This window comes from Malus sylvestris, chromosome 3 (genome assembly GCF_916048215.2).
Source record: "Malus sylvestris chromosome 3, drMalSylv7.2, whole genome shotgun sequence".
Taxonomy (NCBI): Eukaryota; Viridiplantae; Streptophyta; class Magnoliopsida; order Rosales; family Rosaceae; genus Malus; species Malus sylvestris.
The window spans coordinates 19,264,356-19,289,575 of record NC_062262.1 but is presented as its reverse complement, the minus strand read 5'-3'; positions in this window follow the sequence as shown (position 1 = coordinate 19,289,575).

Here is a 25,220-nt window from a genome sequence, read left to right as displayed (position 1 = left end):
ACGGGAGTACTTGCATGGAGGTCTACTCACATGTCAAGCAAGTAACTCTAATGGTTGGAAAGATGTAAGTAATCCTTAGACCTGAGGCATTGTCGTTGTCTTGTGGTTAAGTACTTAATCTTTGATTATGTCAAAGTCTTCCCATTCGAGGGTGTCCACGGCATAATTGGGGTTAAGCCACTTAGTCATGAAGGCAAGTGTATGCGCAACAAGGAATCTCTAATCCTCGATAAGAGAGGAAGAATACTCTAAGATATGATTCGGGAATCTTCGGCCGAAGTATCGAGCGTAATAAAGGAAAGCGTTCCTATACGACTCAATTGGATCATATAAGAAGGAATAATCACATTAGGGGTTTGACATAATATATCCATACCCTAATGATGTGATTGAGAGTATTGTATTAGAGAAGGATTGAATTACATTGTAATTCCAACTGACTAAGTTCTTTGAATAAACTTCTACATTAGCTTGGGTAGCTATGACATATGGTTAGATGTCACTCATAGCTTGTGAGTTCTTCTAGATGACTAGATGTAGTCGTCAAAGAAGAAAGGTGAATGAAAATGAGGTTTTAATTCACTAAGTGATTGAATTAAATATAAGCAATTGGATTAATGCCAATCACCTCACTGCCTTGCTAATTAGAACCTAAAAGATTGTTCACCACAACACTATTGTAGTGAGTAACTAATGGATGATGGAAACAATTAATTGGATTAATTATGTGTTGTGATTAATTTAGAAAAAGTCTAAAGAAATCATAAAAGCGATAAAGATCGTTTTGGGCTTAAAGAAACGTTCGGGTTTAATTAGGCCCATTGGGCCTAAACCCATTGGGCTTTTATTCAAGCATTGGATGACTTGAAATAACAAAAGCCCAAAGCCCAAAAACAACACAAAGGGGCCGGCCACTTTAGGTGAGGAAAGGTGAGATATTTAGTCAAATTGTTGACTAGGTTTCTTTTGTCTATATAAGCAACTTTATAGAGATAAAGTTCATTAGGGTTTTTGTGAGTTTTGAACAACAAAAGAGGCAAAAGAAAATAGCTCTCTTGAACCACAAAAGCCGGCCACCAAAGGGGAGTTTTTACTAACATCTCTTACACCCTTTTGGTTATTCCTTCATCCTTCTCACTACACTAGTGGGTGAGGATCTTTAGAGGTTTCCTACTTTGGGAACTTGAAGAGAACCTAGGAGCACTCATTGTAACAAAGTGGAGGAGGCAAGGAGGGAAGCTAGGCTCAAGGATTTCAAGGAGCAAAGGCCTTGGAGGTGGTCCATCCTTGGTCTTAAGTCTAGATCAAGAGGTATAAGACTAACCTTCACTTTGTTCTTGATTCTAAAATTGTTTTGATGCATTATATATAAACCTATGAACCTTGAAGGGGATTTGCATGACTATAGCTTTGATAATATGTTATAAATGCTTCTGCTGCTTTCGTATATTAAATTTGATTTGTATATGCATGATAGTCATTATGAAATCCCATTCTAGAATCTCATAAATTTCCCTTCAAGTGGTATCAGAGCCAATGGTTTATGTATAATGTGTCCTTTTGGATTTTATGCATATGGGTATTAATGTTATGCATGACATATTTATTGTTTCATTCAAAGTTTGTTTGTCTTTTGTTTTTCAATAGTTGAAAAAATGTTAGTCAAAAGTTGAGAAAGATATGTTTGCAAAAGTGTTTTGTATACATGAATGAAAAATGAGTTTAGAACTAGTTTGACATATTATTTCTTCATTTAAAAGTATGTTTGTCTTTTGTTTTTCAATGGTTGAAAAATGTAAATCAAGAGTTGAAAAAGATATGCATGTAAAAGTTGTTTTGTATGCATGAATGAAGAATAAGTCATGAACAAAATTTGGGGTTTTGTTCAAAAGGGTAGGCACGGTTTTGGGGGTGGTTTTTTGGGTTGTGTTTGTGTTTTATTGTAAACCACTCACACATCCTATTAAAGCTTAAAAGTAGTGTTCTTGTCACTTTTGTTTTTGGGTTTGAAAAATCACCAAGAATGTACAAATCTTGAAATTGTGTTCATGGTTTTGTTCTTGGTGTTCATGGTTTGGTTTTGGGTGAAAATAGTTTTAATTGGTTTTCATGCATGGTTTTATGGTTTTGGATGATGTTCTTACCATCCATAACCATATTAAAAACTTATAAAACCCTAGACTTGACTAGGAGGATTTCCATCACCCATCTCACCTAAGTTTTAATGGCAAAACCAAGTGACAAGTAAAATTTAATTTTTCTTACATAATGTGGCTTTTAATGCATGTTGTGTAAGATTGTGTAAGAGAACTCCCATCCCCTTAATGTGGCCGGCCTCCCTAGTGGATTTATCCACTTGTGGGGCTATTTTGTAATCTTTAAAAAGTTGATATTTACTTTGAAATATTTACGGTTTTACCCCTAACTTTTCATATTTACATTTAGGCCCCTACTAACTAGAAAGTTAAAATATTTGATTTTAATTTTGTTAGTTGTTTAAACTCATAATTATATTATGCCCATATGCACTAAATCTAAATGTTTATGTTGCATTCCATTATGATTATTTAAATGTGTTTAAGTAGTTATAAAATGGATGACTTTGGACTTATGCCTTAAACGATAATTGAGCTATATGATAAGGCGCTAAAATCAAATTGTTTGAACCTTGGGAATGTGTTTTAATTACTGTTTAATTGGACCTTGTCACGTTTGACGTTAATCTTTCTCTCCCCTTTTAGTATATGTAATTTATAGGAATTTGTACAAATCGGTTTGTAATTCTTATTACTTCTTAATCTCTATTCGTTAGTGGATTCCCTCTAGTGCTAGACTAGAGTTTCTTTAACTATTGGTAAGGAGACATAACTAAAAGAGGGTTTTGACATGAGATTAAAGATTAAAAGGGTCCAATGCCCAAATTAGCTATGAATGATTGTCTTTCATTTCTGATGGCTCAATTAAAATGGTTTTAATTGGATTGATAAGCACGTAATTAAATTGACACAACCTCCCCGAGTTTATATTCAACAATGATGGCTCGTTGTTGCAATAACCTAATAAGTCCATAGTCATCCAAGAGCCTAAGATAACTATAAAGTCCAATTTCAAAGGAATGCAAAAACCATAGTAGTAGTAGTTACTTCCAATATTTGAAAAAATTTGTTTTTGATATTGATTTGTTTTTCTCAAAACAAATAGTGGGAGTATCATACGCTACTAGACTATAATGAATACAATTAGTAGTTATATAAATATCTCCAATATTTTGAAAAATGTTTTGATATTGATTTGTTTTATGAAAACGAATAGTGGGGATATTATATGCTACTAAATTCATTAACTTTGGACTAGTAGTTATAATAGGACAATTTATTTGATTGTGATTAAATAAATAAAATTGATGAGACCTTAAAATCCCTCAACCAAACAATATTAAGTTGTAAGCGTAAAAGTGCTTAGAACACTTTTTCGTGGCCTTCCACCGTGGTAGGCTCCAAGCGTTTATGACTTGTACACCGCCTTCACCCTATCATGGGGAAGTGACAAAGTGCATGCTTATATTCAGGAGGAGTTTATTTAAAACATTTGATGAGGTTAAGGTAGGCAACGAGTATGGCCAACATCGTATCATCGTGAGGTCATGCTTGAACCCCTAGCTAAACCGGCTTGGTGGGAAAGAACTTAACTAAGAAACATAATGCCAACATCGTATCATCGTGAGGTATTATTTTCTAGAGGCCAAAAAGATGGGTAATCACAAGAGGTTGTTGTGAATGGGTACTTGTACCCTCTCATTATTATTGTTGCTAGCCGACATCGTATCATCGTGAGGTGGGCTTGGTAATAGTGAGCCTCCCATAACCCGCTAGGAGCTTTCTTTGAAATCTCCCGAATTCCATTATGGGGGATATGGAATTTGCCAAAAATGGTGGGTGGTGTCATTCGGTTTAAAGACTCAAATCGTTTGACTTAAACAACAATCAATCTAATTATTTTATTTGTTTATGTATATAGATATGGTTGGAAGCACACTCGCGAAAATACTCGACAAACATTGCCTAGAGGGGCACAATTTCCCATCATGGTATCGTAATGTCAAGATTCTCCTAACCTTGGAGAAAATTGTTTACGTACTAGACAAGGCTCCACCTCACATACCTCTTGGCCCTGACGCCACTGAGGATGAACGTGCTAAGTATGACAAGCACGTTGAGGATGATACACAAGCCAAGTGCTATCTGTTGGCTTCCATGAATGAGGAGCTACAGAGACAGCACGAGGGCATGGACAGTGCATCTTCCATAATACTCCATCTTACGGAGTTATATGGTGAAGGGACGCGCAACCGTCGCTTTAGCACTGTCTGTGAACTTGTGAAGACCAAGATGGTCAAGGGGGCTCCAGTGCATCAACATGTACTGAAGATGATAGGATTCATTGAACAATTGGAGAACCTTGGTACTCCACTTGACGGGGAATTAGCCCAGGACTTCATATTGGCTTCTCTTTCTGATTCACTCTCGCAGTTCGTAATGAACTACAACATGAATAAGATGTATAGCACTCTCTCCAAGTTACTAAACATGTTAGTAACCGCCGAGAAGACTATGAAGAAAGAGAACGTTGTAGGGACTGCTGCAGTAGCCTACAATAAGCCATCCTCTTCCAAGGCCAAGCCGCAAGGCAAAGGCAAAGGGAAGGAGAAGAAGTCCCCCACTCCTAAGCCGAAAGGAGGAGTGAGGAAAAAGAAGGCAATGGAGCCCAAAGGGACTTGCCACCACTGTGGAAAGGAGGGGCATTGGAAGAGGAATTGCAGGTTATACCTTGCAACTCTTAAGGACAAGCCACAAGGTATGGTTTGTGTTCTTATCTTCAATTCTAATTGTTAGATCTTCTAAATATTTATATTTGATATAAAGGGCTAATCACTTGTATAATTGTATATAGGTGGAGGAGCCAAGTAGAAGAAGAACAAGCAAGAAAATGTGGTGAAGGGTTCGGCCACTATGTTTTTTGCTAACTACTTAGGAAGTTTTGTTAGGCATTTAAAGATTGTCTTTAAACTTTCTTATTTTGTTAAGAACTAATTATATGGCTTCATTTGATGGAAGGCCACTATTAGTGCCTAAATGTATAAAGGCATTTATATTAGTCTCTAAATGTATAGAGCTAATACCTTTTGTATTAAACATTATGAATGTTTGAACTATCATATTAATGTAATGTGAAGTATGCCCTTTTAATATACTATTTCCTTAAAGTAGTGTTATGAATTGAAAATTGTCTTGTTGTATCCTAGATGAGATACAAGAGTTATATCACTTAATTGTAATGTGATAAACCAAACTTTAGATTTATCAATTATGGATAGATCTCACATGTAGGACATAAAAGGATACAATGAATCTTTAGATTTGGTTCCATTTGTCCACTTATGAGTTCTATATGAATTGACAAAAGTCTAGAGAATCCTTTCTTGAAGAAAAGGAAGATCACATTACAATGATATAAGTAATAAGAAAAACGTTTCTTATAAGGTTATCACTTGAAACACAATGATCAAGATCACTCTTGATTCAATTAATAGTTTTGAACAATTAATTGGGCATTCTTAAAATTGTTTTAAAATGTAAATTGTGTTAGTGATTAAACCAAGAAAGAAGTGTCTAAATCTATAAAAGGTTTAAAGACTTTAGTCACTTAAATAACAAGACATTAAACTTAGTGAAGATTGAAACAAATAAGCTTGAAATGTTTCAAAGCTACTACACAATGTCTTCTACCAATATAATCCACTTTTATACATTTTGAATGTATGAAATGATTTCTCATTAAAGTCATGAGAAATAGTGGGAGGTGTGAAAATGGATATAAACTTGAATGTGATTGGTTTATAGTTGTCTAAAGAATAATAGTACTTGACTATTATTAAGAGTTTGTAATTTTAATTGTTAAAAGGACTCAAGCTCTTCAAACGTTAAAAATCTATGTTGTGTAACATTTAAAGAATAGTCTTTGAATGTTGGTTTCGTCAACCTAGCATAAAATGGTTATATGTTGGGAGTTGTCCATCATTCTCTTTTATGAGAACATGCTAATAACAAAGCATATGGACAAGTTGATGAAACAAAAGGGAATAAGTTTCAAAATGAGTCACAACATATGGTTTAACAACTAGACAATCCAAATTCAACATCTCATGTAACGATATTGCTCTATGTAGTTTTGATAGAGAATTATATCAACCACCTAGAAGGAATGGTTGAGAATCTATATCCTTAGTAGGAGCCATGCTTCCACTAAAGACTTAGATAATTCTTATATGACTACATTAAAGGTCTTAGTATGACTAAAACTTGTAGTATGGTGTATGACATCATATAATTAAATGAATAGACTTGATAAAACAAGTCACATATACAAAAGGAATTACTTTAGAAGGAATTTTTTTTATGTGATTCGTTTAATAACTTGTGTTAGCTAGGGTTGTTGATGGTCTCAAAAATTGTTGAGATATCATCAATAAGCTAATGGATCTCAATGGATCCAAGACAAGTTAGTGGGAGCAACACGCATTCAAATCAAGAAAATATAAGTGTTATTTTTGAATGACTGCTAAGTTACAACAAGGCCAATGGGAGTGATGTCATAATTTGAGCAACAAGATGTGAATAAAGTCTATTTGATAAACTTGATGAAACATAGATGTTACTCGAAAATGACAAAACATGACACGGTCAATTTTGAAGTATAGACTTGAAATTGGACTTACTGATATAGCAAGGCTATCTCAATAATGTTATATGGGAATTAAATCTCAAATGTTGAAGATTTAAGAAAGCATTTTCCTATGTGATAAGAAATCACTTTCACAACCCTTATAATGAATGTGTCATAAAATCACAAAAGGGACACATGTGTTGACTTGTGAAGTAGATATCCAAAGGTGAAGAAACCACTGAGTTTATCACTTTAAGATATTACTATATCCCAGGATCAGAACCAAAGCAATTGATAGAGTATTATTGCCTTTAAGAAAGAAACATCAGAGTGGGACTCTGGAAGCGTGCATTCACTTAGGTTGTTAACCAAAGTGAAAATAAGCCATTTTAACAAATGGAACTTCATGATGGATGAAGTACTAATCATATGAATGAATTGTTAGTATTGTACTACAATGGTCTCAAGCTTGGAGCAAAGTTTGTATAAAGTATACAAACGAAATATATGTCGATATATAGTTTTAGAAACTGCTTCAAAAAGGTGTTTTGAATGAAAGGGGTTCTTTTAGAACCCATGATTGAATCCAAACCATAAGGTCGTTAGTAGAGTACTACGACGTAATGGGGCGATAGCTCAAGCCATGGAATCAAGGTCTCATCAAAGTATTCGAACAACTAAAGAGACATCATCTAATGTTTTGGAAACATTAGATAAGTAAACCCCTTTTGAATAATAAAAGGGATTAATACATAACCAAGTTAACCTACGAGCATAAACTCTCAACAAGATGTATAAGATACACTAGGGATTGACTTTAGTGCAAGTGGGAGATTGTTGGAAATATGCCCTGAAAGTCAATCTTTGGAAGAAATCTTTCAGGACAAATATATGGATGTATGGATGAATCTTATACATCAAATGGCAAAGACACGAATTAGGACTATCTCAATAAATGATATATGTCCTAAATAGTGTATCCATGGACAATGGATCGATTGAAGAAGTAATCTAATGATGTTAGACTACAGAGACCTTCTTCATATAACCAGATGTCCAAAAAGGTTCCTGATCGTTGGATTGTCGGAGGGATACTGACAATGCGGAGACCGGTACATACTATGTCTGCTTCAATTGGAAGGATGGAAAGTCTCACCCCATTCGTGTTGTGACACTAAGACAAGTATGTAGGTGCTCATTAAGGGAATGAGTTCACTGAACACAATCAAACGGGAGTACTTGCATGGAGGTCTACTCACATGTCAAGCAAGTAACTCTAATGGTTGGAAAGATGTAAGTAATCCTTAGACCTGAGGCATCGTCGTTGTCTTGTGGTTAAGTACTTAATCTTTGATTATGTCAAAGTCTCCCCATTCGAGGGTGTCCACGGCATAATTGGGGTTAAGCCACTTAGTCATGAAGGCAAGTGTATGCGCAACAAGGAATCTCTAATCCTCGATAAGAGAGGAAGAATACTCTAAGATATGATTCGGGAATCTTCGGCCGAAGTATCGAGCGTAATAAAGGAAAGCGTTCCTATACGACTCAATTGGATCATATAAGAAGGAATAATCACATTAGGGGTTTGACATAATATATCCATACCCTAATGATGTGATTGAGAGTATTGTATTAGAGAAGGATTGAATTACATTGTAATTCCAACTGACTAGGTTCTTTGAATAAACTTCTACATTAGCTTGGGTAGCTATGACATATGGTTAGATGTCACTCATAGCTTGTGAGTTCTTCTAGATGATTAGATGTGGTCGTCAAAGAAGAAAGGTGAATTAAAATGAGGTTTTAATTCACTAAGTGATTGAATTAAATATAAGCAATTGGATTAATGCCAATCACCTCACTGCCTTGCTAATTAGAACCTAAAAGATTGTTCACCACAACACTATTGTAGTGAGTAACTAATGGATGATGGAAACAATTAATTGGATTAATTATGTGTTGTGATTAATTTAGAAAAAGTCTAAAGAAATCATAAAAGCGATAAAGATCGTTTTGGGCTTAAAGAAACGTTCGGGTTTAATTAGGCCCATTGGGCCTAAACCCATTGGGCTTTTATTCAAGCATTGGATGACTTGAAATAACAAAAGCCCAAAGCCCAAAAACAACACAAAGGGGCCGGCCACTTTAGGTGAGGAAAGGTGAGATATTTAGTCAAATTGTTGACTAGGTTTCTTTTGTCTATATAAGCAACTTTATAGAGATAAAGTTCATTAGGGTTTTTGTGAGTTTTGAACAACAAAAGAGGCAAAAGAAAATAGCTCTCTTGAACCACAAAAGCCGGCCACCAAAGGGGAGTTTTTACTAACATCTCTTACACCCTTTTGGTTATTCCTTCATCCTTCTCACTACACTAGTGGGTGAGGATCTTTAGAGGTTTCCTACTTTGGGAACTTGAAGAGAACCTAGGAGCACTCATTGTAACAAAGTGGAGGAGGCAAGGAGGGAAGCTAGGCTCAAGGATTTCAAGGAGCAAAGGCCTTGGAGGTGGTCCATCCTTGGTCTTAAGTCTAGATCAAGAGGTATAAGACTAACCTTCACTTTGTTCTTGATTCTAAAATTGTTTTGATGCATTATATATAAACCTATGAACCTTGAAGGGGATTTGCATGACTATAGCTTTGATAATATGTTATAAATGATTCCGCTGCTTTCGTATATTAAATTTGATTTGTATATGCATGATAGTCATTATGAAATCCCATTCTAGAATCTCATAAATTTCCCTTCAAGCACAAAGCGCACTAGGCTGTGAAAACATTCAATTTGGACTTAGATGCTACTGGAATGAATAGGAAGCTCAAACTGAATGAACTTGAGGAGGTACGGAATGAAGCCTATGAGAATGCATGAATTTACAAGGAGAAAACAAAGGCGTTTCATGACAAAATGATTCGGGGAAAAACATTCTCAATTGGACAGAAAGTGCTATTATTCAATTCCCCTCTACGATTGTTCCCTGGTAAGTTACGGTCTAAGTGGATTGAGCCATTTGTTGTCACTAATGTTTTTCCCCATGGTGCAGTCCAATTTAAAAGCTTAAGGAACGGCGACGAATTCAAAGTGAACAGGCATCGCCTGAAGCTATACTATGAGAGTGATATGGGGCAGATTGTGGAAGAAATCCCACTCAGTGTCATGGGCCCTATCCAAGTTTAGAAGGAAGTTTCGTTCGTCTGCAAGATGTTAAAGCAAGTGCTTCTTGGGAAGTAACCCAGGTTTTGAGTTCCTAAAAACCTTCCCTTTTCTGCAATTTTATTTTGCCATGATTGTCATTTTTATTTGTTGCTTGTTTAATTGTTTTTGTTGTGGGTTTATTTTTGAAACATTGACATAACTGCAAGGTATTTTACATTAAAATTCGTGGAAAATGAACAGGAGGCAGAAAAATACAAGAGGGAGCCTTCACAAAGGCTGCTTAGAAAAAGTCTCAATAGTCAGCGGAGCATTAGCAGTTGGCAGAGCCACAAAAGAATAAGGTATCGGAGATTGATCATTTGGAGCTTCACTACACGGTACAGCCCCAGAAGACGAAGGCAAATGCTGTTGGAACAAACCCACAAACCTCTGATGATCAAGTAAAATCTGACTATCAGATTCCTACATCTGGCCAATCTTCATCTTCATGTTTGTAGCATAGTTATGTGCAAGCTTGTGCAACTATTTATTCTCATGCTTGAGCCCTCTAATCTCTTGTTTGAGACTCATCACTTCAGCCACCAATGATTCAACTTGACGGGTTAAAGCAAATAGACGTTGGGCCATATTAGATACAGAACCCACACACTGCACACTGAGAGCCAGAGAATCCTTAACAGCCAACTCATCAGACCATTTGGAAAGTAGTCTGTTATCTTTAGTAGTGACAAGGTTTCGGGCCACCACCGCAGTGGTCATATCATTCTTCATCCCTGAATCCCCAACGATAAGATGACCAGTAGTGGATATGAAGGATGGACGCCATATGTTGTCTGGAGAAGGCATGGATGCCTCTTCACTAAGGTTCAAGTCAAAACGACGGTCGGAGGGGCCAAACATTTTCAAAGGTGTTGAAGAAAAAAGAGGTCGGACAAATTGAGATCTTAGAAGTGCAATGAAGGGAGTTTCTATGGGCAGAAATTCAAGTGTGCTTAGAAATGAACTGCTTATCCTCTATAAAAATAAACACTAGACGGGATTTCAAAGATCGAAAAGGCGAGCTCAGAAATCGAAGAGGCCAATTCAAAAATCGAAGAGGCGCTAGCTTTCTCAAAAGCTGGGCTTGCTCAGAAACCACGTGCCATCCTCTATTCCAGATCTGTCCGCACTTGTCACATGCAACCTCTGCACTCAACGGGGCTCGAAAATCGAAGAGGCAAGCTTAGAAATCAGAGAGGTATTTGCTTTTCCAGATGTGTCAGCATCTGTCACATGCACACTCAGCTTGGGGAAATGACGGGCAATTTGTCAAAGCGTGGATTTCAGATATCGAAGAGCCATTTGCTTGTCCAAACGTGTCAGCATCTGTCACATGCACACTCAGCCTTGCAAAAATTACGGGCAATCTGTCGAAGATTTCTGGTGACGTAGAAAGCACGTGAAGATTACTATTCAATCATCCAACGGTTGCCGACAAGAGTGAAAGAATAGTACCGGTTATTGATTCATATAAATGTCGACCTTCACCCCCATTGCAAGGCAGACATACATAACCCTTCTTCATCTCCGAGAATGCCTTCCCAACAAAGCCTCTCGAGTCACTCAGTGTTCCTTATTCCCTGGGATACCTCTGCAAACAACCCATCAAAAGCAAAAGTATTTCATATCATGAAGGTTGAAAGCAAGAGTATTTCATCTCATGTTTTCTCCCTGTTCTTCTCCTTGTCGTTGTTTTTCACCTGCGGGACAAGGAGAAAAAGAGCAATCAGCCAGCACTTGGTATCAATCTTCCGATCTAGAACCGACTGCCTGGAACCCCTTCCTGATTGCTTACCTAGCCTTGCTCTCGAGTACTCATTTTCAACATCTTATGCTTTCTCAAGCTACCACATCTGCCTGGGGAACAGATAAGGGAAGTGAAAATGATACCTCGAAGCATGTGGAGACAATGTGCTAATTCATCTTCAGCTAGGGACAAGGAGAAAGAAAGCAAATGGTCGGCACTTGGAAAGATTGAAGAAAGAAACAGACCATCACCTATACCTCGTGTCTGCCTGCTGTGCAGAAGAAACAAGCAGAGAAGAATGCAGACTGCACAACCAAGGAACTCTAATATTCCTCACTCAGAATTCCAAACCAGTTCGAGATCAAAGCTGTGGAAAGTCAACAAGATCATCTATCTCCAAAACCAAATTTGCGTTCTTAAACTCTACTCTGTCTGGTTTTTACTTTGCTATACTTGTCATGTTTATTCGTTGTTTGTTTGTTTGCTTGTTTTTGTGTGAGTTTATGCTTGAAACATTGAGGACAATGTTTGATTTAAGTGTAGGGGGTAACCAAGTTGTTTTGCATAAAATTCGTAAGAGTTTATCACCCATTACTTCTAGTGTTGTTTCTTGCTGTTTGTAAGTATATTTAAGCTGTTTTGGAGTGTTTTAGTGTGTTTTGACATAAAAATCCGAAAATCTCATAAAAATTTGAAAAACCCAAAAAGAGTTGTTTTTGTGTGTTTATTTGTGTCTTAGGGTACCTTCCAACACAATGATGAGGATTTGGTTTTTAATTACATGACTGTTAAGGGGAGTTATAAACATGGATGAAAATTTGATTTACTCTTTGGTGTATGCTTGGTTGAGGTTATAATTTATGAATTCACATCCAATCATAAAGAAACATCAGTTTTTGTAACATGCTTGAAGGAAGGAACTCAAATGAACGCTACAACCTTGTGAGACTTGAGCCTAAACGTTTATTTGGAGAGTTAAAAATCTGTGCATCATTGTTTTCTAAAGTCGTTGCATGATCTCATTATTCTTTGCTTGGTTGCTACTTATAAGGCGTTTCATCATTTAGTTCCAAATGCTAGAACTCATTCCTATTTCATTCAAAGCATGTTATTGATTTGCATAACACATATTCAAGATGAAGTTGTGTAGTGACCACCAAAGCCAAATTGTCATGCCCCTAGTTCATTATGTGTTTAAGTTTAACCCCGTTGAGCCTTGTTAAGCCTATGTTCTTTGTTAATCCACACTATCCTTACCTAGCCTAGTTTTAGGACCATCCATACCCTTGTTCTTGAAGCATAGTAAAGCATGACTTAAAATGAACTCCTTTTTTTATCAATGTATTGCAGAAAGCAAGTGTGGGGGAAGTGATTCTTGTATGTATGTGTGTGCCAAAGTGCTTAATAAGGCACAGGTAGAAAAAAAAAAAAAAAAAGAGAGAAAAGAAAAAAGTTTGTTAAAAAAGGGTCTAAAACATTGAATTCGGCCCTAAGTGTTGCATGAATCTTCCCTTTGTATTTAAAAGTTGATTCTGCATTCTAAAGTGAATTCCAAGTGTCTATTTCATTGCTTTGCTTGCTATCGCTTTAAGAACGTTTGTTATTCCTATCCTTTCTTTATTAGCCATTACCCCCAAGCCCTGTTACAACCCTTGACTTCAATCTTGAGTGTTGTGTGTTTCAATTTGTGGAGTTCGAAATTGGTATGAGCATATGGTGTCACTAGTTCTCGCATCTAAGTAGTAGCATTCCATTCATCAGATCATATTTAAACATGCTTAATAACTCCAGAAAATTGCTTTCTTTGTTATAACATATGTGAGTCCTAGTCTTTCGTGTTTACATTAATCTTCTCATATATACTAGTGTAGGGTGTGTAGTAAAAAAATGTGTGTGAAAATAAAGAGTATCTTGTAAGAAATTGAGCAAATTCTCTAAGGCATGTTACTACATTCAAAACATCGTTTTAATTGGTTAATTGTGAACTAGTGTGAACTAGTAAGTGGTGACTGTGATTAAGTATGTGCTCAAGTGTAAAGATGACCAAAATCTGTGAGAATGATGATTTTTAACATGTCATGTTTCATTAAAAATCTCTGAGGCAAATGTTGGAAAATCTAGGTTGTGTTTTGTTTGTTTCGTTTGTTTTGTTTTGCTTGAGGACTAGCAAAAGCTAAGTGTGGGGGAATTTGATAGGAGCATATTTATGCGACTGAGTTAGCTTGTTCTCATGCATTTATGTTGTTAAAAGAGGGTTAAATTTGTGTGTTAAGATAATTTTTGCATCACTCATGTATAATTTTGGAGTACTGGACGTACTTTTGATCACCTGGTTGGTGATAATAGCAGCAGGATGCCAAATAATTTGGAGTATTGGGCGTACTTTTGATCACCTGGCTGGTGATAATAGCGGCAGGGTGCCGAATAATTTTTTATAGTACTGGACGTACTTTTGATCACCTGGTTGGTGATAATAGCGGCAAGCTGCCGAATAATTTTGGAGTACTGGGCGAACTTTTGATCACCTGGTTGGTGGTAAAAGCGGCAGACTGCCGAATAATTTTGGAGTACTGGGCGTAGTTTTGATCACTTGGTTGGTGGTAATAGAGGGCCTAGCTCTTTTGGGCATATGGGCCTTCGCCCTCCACATAACATTCCAGCCTATTATTTTGGGCTTTGCAGTTTTTTTTTTTTTTTTTTTTTTTTTGACTACCCTCTAATGGGGTTTATACAGATGTCTCCAAATGATAAGAAAAATAAATTACATCATTCAAAAATAAATCTGACCCTCTGCTCAATGGGTCACGCCCATAATTCTTTTTTTTCTACATGCCATCACCACCACAATTATGTCTGCTTCTTTTTATTTTCTTTTTCTTTCTGCTTTTCTTTCTGCTTTTCTCGATCTCCCCACTCCTTCTCTGTCCACCCATGTTGCTTTGTAAGGTATCTTTTGCTTGCAAACCACTTGCCTTTCTTGGACAACATGGTCGTGCCCATCCATTCTCACTCCTCCTTTTTCTTTTTCTTTTCCACTACAAGTTTACAACATGGGGTTTGGTCAGCAGGCATGATCTGCTCCCTTTATTCTTTGCTTTTGCAGATTTGCATGCCTGTTATCCAAAGCTTTTGCTAGTCTGAACGTGCTTCCACCACAAAATCTCCACCTTAATCTGATTCCGCCCCAGCCACAGCTCCTGCAACTTTGTTAATTTCTGCTAATTCTCTATCACCCACAATCGATTCGAACCGAGCTCCAGAATCAGAAGGTCATGGAGGTGCTCAATTTCTTCAATTTTAGTGAGTTCATTTTTCAACACGTACAGCTCCTTGAGGGTACTGGTGACCTTGGACAATCATGTAACGATGTAATCTCGTTGAACGAAACGTCGAAAACCAGAAGCTTCGTGAATATGCTAACATCAGGTATTTTCCCGAGCTTATTATCCCTCAGCACCAACTCCTCGAGACCGAAGAGGGCGTCCCAGCGGGAGATCGATTTGACGGCGGTGTCTTCGATAAGGTTTTGACGAAGAAAGCTTTTTGGAGAGGATCGCAATCCGAGGGTCCAAACCGGTGAGGTGATTCACCGTCAAGTTTTTCGGCTTCCCTGAGGGCTTCCTGACTTGGTAAGCAACAAACTTCATGGAGGCGGCATCAGCCTTTATGAAATCCAAGAGCTCCTTAACGAAGACGACGACATGGCCGATGTCTTTGTCACAGAGGCTACGCTGGCAGACGAGCTTGAAGACGAGGGAGATGCGGTTTTGCTGAATTAGGTACTCGTCGAGAATGAATTTCACGTGGAAGTTCCAGATGGGATGGGTCCCGCATCCTTGGGAGACATTGGTCTTGGTTTTTTGCTTGCTGGCGCGAGATACATCATCACCCTGAAGGGAGACGACGGCGTAAACGTCCATCTTGGATATGAGGTTGACGTCTTTGATGTCTTTGGCTGAGATGAGTTCGAGTTCTAAGATCCTCTACTCCATTTTTGAGTGAGTGAGAGAGAGAGAGAGAGAGAACGGGATTTGGGAAATGGGATTTGGGTTGGGTGAGGAGGAAGGAGTAAGTGGAGAGTATTTGGTTTCCTGGGTTTTTTTGCAGATTCACGGTGGAGGTTGTGAAGTTTTCACGATTGTGAGATGAAAAAATGAAAGAGAACCAACATAACTCTTCGTGTCGTTTCCCACAGACGGCGCCAAATGTTAATGCACAAAATCGAAGGGGTCATGGAACAACGTAAATCCGACCATGAATCTCCAAGAAATGTAAATAACACAAGATGTATCGTGGTTTACCCTAATGTTTGGGCTACGTCAACACTGATTATTGTATTTCTCTGAGAGGATTGTGAGGGAGAGAGCTTTGCTCTGAATATGAGAGGGGATCTCAGACCTAAGAAATTGGCCTTTCATAATGAAGAGAGTGAGGGGTCCTTTTATAGAATAAGGGCTCCTCACTTATTACATATTTGCCCCTCCATTTATTACATAATTACACTTGAGTCCCCCGAGTATTTATACGAGGTCTAAATACAGAGACCCTAAGTATGGTACAAACAGTACTCATTATTGATATAGTGAAAGATTGTTGTTGTTGTCCCATGGATGTAAGCAGATATAGCTAAACTACGTTAATTATTGGTGTTATTTACCTTGGTTCTGTTTTCGATTTCCAAGTTCGTTCACTTTTTCCATTCTTAAATGCAATATTCACAACAAGTGGTATCAGAGCCAAGTTTGGTTGATGTCCGTGCGACTTGTTTTAACTGGGTAATGTGGAAATCAAGAATGGTATACATGCTTTACTAAAGGTGTTAAGAGTACACAAACAAGTATGTCTGATGCTGATTGGACAAAGATGAAGATGAGTGATGTTTTTTGGAAAATAAGTCTATAATTGCCTTTGCTAATGACAATGGCAATTCTGATCAGGGGAGCCTGATCAAGAGAAGTCTGATCAAAATGAGCTTGGTTAAGAGATGTTCGATCAGGGGAGTCTGGTCATGGGTATTTCGATCAAGGGGAGTCTAGTCAAGAGAAGTCTGATCAAAAGGAGCATGGTCAAAAGATGTTCAATCAGGGGCAGTCTAGTCATGAGTAGTTCAATCAAAAGGAGCCTGATTATGAAAAGTTCAATCAATGGGAGTTTGATCAAGATGAGTAATCCTACTTTGGTACACCTTCATGGTCTAGAGAGGGAGATTGTTAGGTTTTTCCAGTCCATGATGAGTTGTCCTAAGTTTATTAGGAATTATAGACTTTAAAGATTTAGTTGTTTTCCCAATTGGAGTGGTTTTCTCAATTGGAGTTGTTTTCTGAATTGGAGTTGTTTCCCCGATTGAAGTTTATCCAATTGAAGTTTTTTTACCCAATTTAAAATGTTTTCCCAATTGGAGTTGGTTTATCAATTCATAACTAGATTCCAATTGGAGAATGATTCATAACTATTTGACAAGGGTGAGCAAGTTTAAAAACTCTCTGTCTTTCCTTAACCTACATGCCCATTCAACAAAAGACCTTCATTTGAACAATTCCAAGAAGGGGACTTGGAGTTGCTCATTGGTTCGTATAAAACAACTGCGATGAAGTCTCACCATTCCACAAACATCATGAGACATTGATAAAGACCCCATATCCTTCAAATTGGGTTGAAATACAAAGACAATTATTTTCGCATTTGGTTTTTGGATGAAATTGATTTTCTCCATTGCAAAAACTTACATATACATTGGTTTTTGGAGTTTACTAGATGTGACAACTAATCGAGGGCAAATCACCCTTGTTTGACGAAGAATTACTCCAACTGGCATTTGGTCCAATTCGAGCCAAAACGTACTTTGATTGTCAGATGAAAGAAGTTAAATTTCTGTCCCGGGGGTAAATGAAAATAGTTTTTTCTTTGCCAAACTTGTAAGTATGGTTCAATTGTTACACACAAACCATAAGGAAGTTATGATGCTCAAGTGTCATTGGCATGATATGAACCCAAACAAAGCAGGCAGTTTCACTTAAGATATGTACTTGTTATCTGTCAACACAAACACTTGATGGTTTAAGGATGTTCACTACATCTTTGCCAATAAAGGCAACGGGTGGTTGGAAAGTAGCATAATTCATATAACATGAAAATATTTAGGACTTGTCAAACCCACAACAAAATGTTCACTAAGAGGATTCATCCCAACCACCCAAAACCTTCCCTGAGTACGGAGCAACCACTTCATACAACCATTAGAGATGTCAAATGCCCCGTCCCCAAAATTGAAATAGATGCATTATCTATTAACATCGGGCCTTACCACCATTTCAACATAATTCTTTACTTGACGATAGCACCGATGACTGAAGCAATGAAAGTGTTATTGCAGAGGATAGGAAAGCAGAAGAATGTATCGACAGCGATTCAAGGTTCACTATTATAATATTATTGTTTACTAAATCAAGTATTCTATTAATTTTATTTAAGTTCACTATGGCCCATTTATCTTCTTGTTAAAAGAAATAATTAATATTTTGTTTGACGGAATTTCAATAATTTCCTCGGGTTAAATAAAATTGCCCTACAAAGGTATTAGAAATTCGTCGGGCAAACTTTTAATATATTGTTTAGGGTTTACGTGAGTGTAGGGTTTAGGGTATAAATTCATCGGGCAAGTATTTAGGACATTTTTACATGTCCAATTCCTTCGAGGATTTTCACGCCTGACGAAAATAATTCGAACAATCCAACCATCAATGTAGTTGGCATATGCTAGGCCTGGCATTTTGAACCCGACCCGTTAACCCAATGATAGGAGCATATTTATGCGACTTAGTTGGCTTGTTCTTGTGCATTTATGTCGTGTTTCCTTAGTTATTTTAATGTTTAAAGTCATTTTCGTGTGTTTTCAGATTTTAAGGACAAAGTAGGCAAGAAGATGCATTTTGCAGCATTTTGGAGCAAAATGGAGCTTGGAATGCATGTCACATATTTGGAACCAAGGTTTGGACGAAATTGAAGACTTAAAGAGGCTAAGAATGTGAAGAATTAGTGTACAAAGGATCAAGAACTCAGCCACAAAAGGACACACATCCTTGCCATGCAATCCACATAGCATTCCCTTTGGATTCCCATGCATGCTTAATCATCCTTGTCCCCTAAAATATTTCTGATTTCATGCCTCAATACACTCAATTATCACACTCAATTGCTGCATACCTCTTGTTCCCTTCACCCATTAGATTTCACAACCATTCCATGCACCAATTGATGCTCCATCATCCACATTTGGGATCCAATGCCTTGTGCAACACATGTTGCTGCACCTTTAACTAATTTCTGAAACATTTCACCTCCCCTTTTCATTTCCATGCAATGAACACAATCATTCATGCTCCCTAGCTGAAATACCACTCCATTTTACCCTCCATACTTTGCATCATTACTCCATTTTCATCCTTGGACCATTGCACACCACAAATTCACCCTCCTTGCTGTGCATTTCCCCACTGCCTAATCTGATTCTCTAGGGTTTTTGGGGCCTATATATACATGTTTACAACCCTTGGCAAAGGGTTGAACCTCCCATATTCATCATTCATGCAGAAAATTCGTCCATACTCACCCTAGGCAGCAAAACACCCCAATAACACCATTTTAGTGCCCAGAAAACATAACAGCCACTCCACCTTATTCCACCATCTTTGCCGAGTTCTCTACCACCTTCCAACCATCAAACACTCCTCCACACTCACCCTAAACCTTTCCATACCATTCCCCATCCATTCTACACCATAAAACTACCCAAAACCTGTCCATAACCCAATCTGCCGCAAGCAAGGGAAAGGAGGAATCTTGGATGCACTTGCTGCCAAGTTGGAGCATTCTAGGTGTTTTCTTTCTTTGGATTTTAATGTCTAATTCATGTAATCTTTGTTTTGCTTTAAGTATGATTGGCTAATTTCGTTTTTGGCTAAGGGTGTATTCAAAACCATGATTATATATGCGAAATGAGTTGATTACTTCCAGTTATTGTTACATAAGTCGTGAATACAATTTGCTTAACCATTTGATTTAGAACTTATTCTTGTATGTTGATTGAGAGTGCACGCTTAATTTGCATGCTTGAATTTGATGCTAGGATATAAATTTGTTTCACCTAATCGTTATGAATTTATATTCGTAAGTAGTGAAGGTCGCTAGTCACGATCGTGTTAAGTAGATTCCTGGCAAGAGTATCATGCTTTTCATAGTTATGAATGCCTTGTCGATGCTTATGATTTCCAAAGAACGTAATGATTCTAACTTGTATCTTTATCATGCTGTTCATATAAAGAACTTGTTAGGAATAATTTGTTTGCGATGCATATTCATCCAATTCAATGATCCTAGGGAAATCTGAAGGTTAATTTAAGCGGACCTAATTAACTTGGAGTGTTGAGGTTCATAACTTATTGAATTGATAACTGGAAATTGATTTACGTTGCATATATTACATGTGTGGAGAAGAACCCCTTAGCCATTCCATCATCCATTGATTCTTCATAACTTTGTATTACAATCTGTTTTTCTTACAATCTGCCATTTAAGTTTATTTTCGTCCAAATCAAATCCCCAATTATTTTGAATTCCTAGATTAATTGGAAAGTGTGTTGGTTTATGTTTTTAAGTGTTTTGGTACAAGTTAAAACCCAAATTCGTCCAATTTGATGCTTTGTGTTCAAAACTGCCCAGAAAGTGGTTTTTAGGCAGTTTTGAGTGTTTGGTTGCTATTTTGATTCTGTTGGTTCGTTTTAGTGTTTTAGAGTTTAGTTTTGCATTTTTTGAGTCTAATCTAGTGCTTTAAACTTTGTTTTTACATTTCTAAGTCAGTTTTCAAGTGTTTAGCAATCCCTCCTAATCCCCGGTCTAGAACGATCCCTATTTACATACTTTGCTACAATTGATAAAAAGAGGGTTTAATTTTGTGTGTTAACTTATTTTTCACATCAAATTTTGGCGCCGTTGCCGGGGATTAGCAACTTTGCTAATCTCTTGGATTGTTTTCTTTCGAATTATTGTATTTTGTTTAAGTTTCTGTTTAAGTTGCTGATTTGTTTTGTTTCTTTGTTTTTAGGTACTAGTGCATGACTCGAAGTTCCCGACCTGTTCGTGAGCATATTTTGGACTTTGACGACGACTTCGAGAGAACTTTGAGAAGAAGGAGGAACCAACAGCACAAGGAGGATCCCACGGCACAAGTGGGTGGAGAAGCGCAAGGTATAGCCATGGACAACCGTACGCTCAAGGAGCTTGCCGCCTCGGGTTTGGATAATGCCGCACCATTGTGTATCCAATATCCCATGGCTGCCCAAGGTAAAACCGAAGAGTTCGAGTTAAAGTCAAGTTTGCTCCACCACATTCCAAAGTTCCATGGGCTGTCCATGGAGGATCCGAACAAACATTTGAAAGAATTTGAAGTGGTGTGCTCAAGTATGACTCCGGTTACCGTTGACGGAAGTATTTTAAAGATGAAGGCTTTTCTGTTCTCTTTAATGGACAAAGCCAAGGATTGGTTATACGAGTTGGCTCCCGGTACAGTTACATCTTGGGAGAGTATGAAGAGGGCGTTTCTGGAGAAGTTTTTCCCAACTTCTCGCATCATTCTTCTTCGTAAAAAAATAAGTGGAATTCAACAAGATGAAGGTGAGTCTTTTCCTACATATTATGAACGATTTAAATCACTTGTTGCTTCTTGTCCACAGCATCAGATGAAGGAGGAATTGCTTTTGCAATACTTCTACGAAGGGCTCCTACCACTAGAACGTCAAATGCTCGATGCCTCGGCGGGTGGAGCATTGGTAGACAAAACGCCCATGGCTGCAAAAATCTTGATTGCTAATCGAGCGTTGAACGCTCAACAATACGAAGGTGTAGGCCAAAGAGGACCCCCACGGCAACAAGTACATGAGGTAAGTTCCACTTCCAATATTCAATCTCAGTTAGCTAATCTTACTTCTCTTGTTTCACAGGTGGCCGAGGGAATGAAGATTCAAGGACCCATGGTGTGTGGCGTATGTTCTATCCAAGGACATGCATCCGAAAAGTGTCCTCAACTCATTGAGAATGGTGGATGGGAGAGCGCTAATGCCATTGGGTTTCAAAGCCAAAATCAGCCAAGACATGATCCATATTCCAACACGTATAATCCGGGGTGAAGAGACCATCCAAACTTCAAATGGAGAGAGCCACAACAAGCCCAACCACAAGGAGGCTTTAGGCAACAACCCCCGGGCTTCTACAACAAACCATACGCACCCCCTCAAGTCCAACCACAATCTGCCCCAAATACTTCAGGTAATGCTTTGGATAATGATACACTTGTTAAGTTACTAACCACTTTGACTAATAGGCAGGAAAATCAAAACAAAAGAGTGGACCAACTAGAGAAACAAATGGGGCAGATTGCCGAGGTTGTTGGGCAGATTAGAGACCAAGGAAGGCTTCCTAGTTCTACCATTCCAAACCCGAAGGGAGGCTTTGAAAGTGCAAAGGCCATACTCTTGAGAAGTGGAAAAGAGATTGGGGCAGGTTCTTCATCAAAAACAGGTCACAAAGAGGATGAAAAACTTCAATTTGAAGAGGAGGAAGCAAGCCCACTCACGGCAAAGGTGGGAGCACCTTTGCCGCAAGTTTCTAATGTCCCCAATCTGTCCAAATCGGCCAATAAAGGTAAGAATGTGTCAAATTCGGTTCCTACTAATGTTTTTCCTTCGAATGCTCCTTTTCCTGGTAGGTTTATGCAAACAAAGAAGGAGGAAGCTGAAAAGGACATCCTTGAGACATTTAGGAAAGTTCAAGTAAACATACCTTTGTTCGATGCAATCAAGCAAGTCCCGAGGTACGCCAAGTTTTTGAAGGAGTTGTGCACCACTAGGAAGAGGATGGCGACTAAGGAAGTGGTAAAGGTAGGTGAGAATGTCTCTGCCATCTTGCAACGCAAACTACCCCCCAAATGCAAAGATCCGGGTAGCTTTACAATTCCGTGCGTCATTGGTAACACTCGTTTCAAATCTACCATGCTAGATTTAGGAGCCTCTATAAATGTTATGCCATACTCCATTTATGTATCTATGAACTTAGGTGAGTTAAAACATGATGGTGTAATCATACAATTAGCCGATAGATCTAACGCTTATCCAAAAGGAGTGTTGAAAGACGTTTTGGTGCAGGTTGATCATTTAGTCTTCCTAGCAAATTTTTATGTGCTCGAAATGGATGAATCGGATCATGCGTCTTCATTACCCATCCTCCTTGGAAAGCCATTCATGAAGACGGCCCGGACGAAGATTGACGTGTATAGTGGAACGTTGTCCATGGAATTTGATGGGGAAGTTGTTAATTTTAATCTTTCTGATTCCATTAAGTACCCTAGTGAGGACCATTCATGTTTCTCTATTGATATAATTGACTCTTTGGTGCAGGGATATCTTGAAGATTTGAATGACGATGCGCTTGAAAAAGTCATTACACGAGGAATGGAACTCATAACCAAGGGGGCAGATTCTAGGGCAACCCACGGCATACATGGACTAGGCCATGCCGTGCCCCCTAGTGATGAAATTTTTGAGTTGGTTGCTGCCCTTGAGTCACTACCTAAGCATGGTGGTAAGTCTCCTAACTTTGATTCCATTCCAATTTCGACTAACAAGTTGCTTCCATCCATCGTTCAGGCACCCATACTTGATCTCAAACCCCTACCAAGCCATTTGAAGTACATCTTTTTGGGGGAAAACGAGACACTACTTGCCATCATCTCCTCATCCCTCACGACACAAGAAGAGGAGAAACTAGTTCGAGTTTTGAAGGAGTTCAAATCTGCCCTAGGTTGGACATTGGCCGATATTAAAGGTATAAGCCCTACGACTTGTATGCATCACATATTTCTTGAGGAGGGGGCCAAACCAACTAGAGAGGCTCAACGCCGTCTTAACCCTCCGATGATGGAAGTGGTGAAAAAGGAGATAATCAAACTTCTAGATTGTGGGGTGATTTATCCCATCTCCGATAGCCGTTGGGTTTCACCTATCCAATGTGTACCCAAGAAATCTGGAGTGACGGTTGTGGAGAATGCGGAGAATGAGCTTGTGCCCACCCGGATTCAAACTGGTTGGTGAGTGTGCATTGATTATAGGAAGCTAAACGCAACCACAAGGAAATATCACTTCCCATTGCCGTTCCTAGATCAAATGCTAGAAAGGTTAGTAGGTCATTCCTTTTATTGCTTTCTTGATGGATACTCCGGTTATAATCAAATTGTTATTGCCCCGGATGATCAAGAAAGGACCACTTTTACTTGTCCCTTTGGAACGTTTGCATATCGACGCATGCCATTCGGTTTGTGCAATGCTCCTGCCACGTTTCAAAGGTGTATGGTTAGCATCTTTTCTGATTATGTTGAGAGGATTATTGAGATATTCATGGATGATTTTAGTGTGTTTGGTAATTCATTTGATAATTGCTTGGATAATCTCACTTTAATCTTGAAACGTTGTGTTGAAACAAACCTTGTGTTAAATTGGGAGAAATGCCATTTTATGGTTAAACAAGGTATTGTTTTGGGTCATATTATCTCTGAACGTGGAATTGAAGTTGATAAGTCTAAAATAGATCTTGTACGCTACTTACCCTCTCCCACTTCGGTGAGAGAGGTTCGTTCTTTCCTTGGTCATGCAGGATTCTATAGATGATTTATCAAGGATTTTTCCGAGATTGCACAACCCCTATGTCGTCTCCTACAAAAGGATGTGTCATTTGAGTTCAACGAGGCATGTGAGAAGGCATTCAAGCATCTCAAGGACCTCCTCACCACGGCACCCATCATAACTCCCCCGGATTGGTCCATTCCCTTTGAATTGATGTGTGATGCATCGGATTATGCACTTGGAGCTGTTTTGGGTCAAAGAAAAAATAAACAGCCACATGTTATTTATTATGCTTCACGCACTTTGAATGATGCTCAGTTGAATTATTCTACAACCGAAAAAGAACTTTTGGCGGTTGTATTTGCTTTAGATAAATTTAGATCATATCTAATTGGTACTAAAGTTATTGTTTTCACTGACCGTGCAGCCTTGAAGTACTTGTTCATCAAGAAAGAAGCTAAACCTAGACTCATTCGTTGGATGCTTCTACTTCAAGAGTTTGACATCGAAATCAAGGACAAGAAGGGGAGTGATAATGTTGTTGCCGACCACCTAAGCAGGTTGGTGCATGAAGAAGAGGATCTTCCCATCTCCGAAACATTTCCGGATGAACAACTCTTGTCCGTTCAGGTAAGTGCTCCTTGGTACGCAGATTTGGTGAATTATTTGGTGACTAAACAAGTTCCTAGCACCCTAAACAAATTCCAACGTGATAAACTTAAAAAGGATGCTAGATTTTATGTTTGGGATGACCCATACTTGTGGAAATATTGTTCAGATCAGGTTATAAGAAGATGTGTGCATGAATCAGATTTTCACTCAATTTTAAGTTTTTGTCACACATATGCATGTGGGGGTCACTTTGGCACCCAAAGGACAGCTTTTAA